The 2331-nt window shown below is 55.6% G+C and overlaps 1 protein-coding gene across 1 annotated transcript in view; it reads right to left on the bottom strand.

Annotated features, from left to right (window-relative positions):
* LOC113203989 (protein jagged-2) overlaps positions 1-2331 on the bottom strand; it is a 104777-nt gene that overhangs the window by 84012 nt on the left and 18434 nt on the right. The window lies entirely within an intron of this gene.

Raw genomic sequence — 2331 nt, 5'->3', positions numbered from 1 at the left:
GAGATGGAGGTGCAGTCGCGCGTGCAAGACTGAGAGAGATGGATGAAAGCAACAACTGCTTTTGCTTCCAGCTGGGAAGCAAGCATTCATCTTGACGCGAGCACACAAGCCTGCAACATTATTACAGCAAATAATTCCCCTCCCCCTCACAAGTACATTAGTCGCTACGGTATTTTACAAAGACAAAGGTAGGACAAGACTAAACAGACTAACACATACTAGAGATAAGGGGCCATTCATCTGATTGGGCCTAAATATTTCTCATATTCATTCAAAGGCTAACTATTTCTCATATTCATTCAAAGTACACAAAGGTCAGCATGGAGATGGTAAATAAGCGCTGAGGGTGGTTTGCAGGACCACGTGGTCAGGAGTGCGGAGGGTCAAGCGGTTAAATGAGACGGGAGATGATGAGAGGTCGTGCAGCCGAGGCAGCCCTTGTAAGGGTAGGCACTATAACCTCGAGGCCGTGGAAACGTGTCGGAGAAACGGCTCACTCTGCGATTAATAACAAATGACATTTCACCTCGGCGTTTGACAAACGCCACCGCGTAAAAACAGTGGTAGAATACAAACACGCCAACTCGCTTTTATTTTTTTTAAAGGCGAACGGAAGCAAACAGGAGGGCAACCTGACGGAGTGGGGCGTTGGGGCGTGTGAGAGGCTCGGAGTGTTCATTAAATGCAATGGCTGTGGCCACCGCGCCACCTCAACCCGGACGACGCTAGAAACTGATTTGAACCCAATTAAAAAGAGGACTTCTGCTAAACGGCCGTGCTGTTGGGACGCCACGCCACGACTGTTGGCTTCCTGAACCGTTAGTGTCCTTCTCTCTCTCTCTCTCACTCTCTCTCTCTCTCTCTCTCGCTTACTTTCTTTCCCGATCTCTCTCTCTTTCTCTCTCCGTCCAGAGTGCTGACACTCTCACTCGCTGGCACCACACGCCCCGCGGGTCATTCGCACGCTCGCGAATTCAATCAGGCAGACAGTAAAAGAAAGAAGGCAAAAAAAGAAACAAAAGCAAAAAAAGTATCAGAGACCGAGTGAATTTTTTCGTTCTCTTTTTTTGAAGTGAAGTTGAATACAGTACAGAGAAGACAATCGCATGCATATACAGACGAGAGCGTCGTCGTCGTAAAGTTAAAACAGCGGGGCATCATCATCGAACGGCGCGAACTATTCAAAGTCTGTTATTGCGGGCGGCTCTGCTCTGCACTTCTATAGCGGGATCCGCAGCACTTCCTACGGGCCGCGTCCGGGGAGGCAGCGCCACCGCCGCGCCCTCCGCGGGGACCTGCGCAATAATTAGGGACACGGACGGTTCGGACGCGGCCGCGCGCCGTGTTGGGCTGTAATGAAACGTTTATTGGAGGTGCAGATCGCGGGTCGTTCCGCCGCCGTCGTGGAGAAGGAAAGGGCGAGGGAGAGGGAAAGGAACTAGCCCTCGCACAATATGTGTGCAAAAGTCCTCCTCTGTGAGATGGACAGTGTAGTCACTGCCCGGTGCCAATTAAACACGGGGCGATGCTGTGGCTGCGCGTCATTCAACAAACAATCGAAAAACAACAGAAAAGAGGGGGAGAAAAAGAAAGAGACGAAGCACGAGGGCGGCCCGCGCCCCACAGCGCCTGGCCGCGCTACACCACGCCGGGGCCGGGCGCACCCGCTCGCGCGCCTGAAAAAGGACCTTTCCGCCAGGGAGCCGGGAATGCCAGAAATCCTGAGGTGCAGGCGACTTTTGGCCACTGATGAGGAATTTTTTCAGGGATTTCGTCCTGGCCGGCCGACCGGTCGAGCGTACGACCGACAGACGAAACGAGCCGCGTGAGCAGGCCGATAGATTCCAAACGGCGCGGGCGGCGCGGCGCGCTCCAAAAGTAAAATAAAAAGATTAGTAATTAAATTTCCCTCCGCTCGCAATAAATAAGATGCTGACCATTGACCGTCAGGGCGCGGCGGGCGCTACGCACGAGGTCCGACCGACCGACCGGCTGGCCCGACGAGCCCGACCAACTCGTCCGCCGAGGAATCCGACGCGATGCAGAGCTGCCGCCCCTTTCCGCGAAACGGAGCGAAGCGCAACGCGACGTCGCCTCGGCTTTTGCCGCCCCAAACACTTGACACCTCCTGCGGCTCAGCCAAATCCTCTATGACGTCAGCCCCGTCGGCCCAGCCGACCGGTTGGGAACAGACGGCCGGCCGCGGGTCGGCGCCCCATCGCAAGGTGCCGACGCATCGCCCAGTGATAAGCCTCTGTTTGTTTACACGCCGCCGGCTGCGGGGCGCAGGGTGGCGGGGCCGGACCGGACAGTAGGGCCCCGCCCTGCCCC

The sequence above is a fragment of the Frankliniella occidentalis genome, unplaced genomic scaffold (assembly GCF_000697945.3).
Source record: "Frankliniella occidentalis isolate FOCC.00 unplaced genomic scaffold, Focc_3.1 Scaffold10, whole genome shotgun sequence".
Classification (NCBI taxonomy): domain Eukaryota; kingdom Metazoa; phylum Arthropoda; class Insecta; order Thysanoptera; family Thripidae; genus Frankliniella; species Frankliniella occidentalis.
This window is presented reverse-complemented; position numbering and strand designations above follow the sequence as displayed.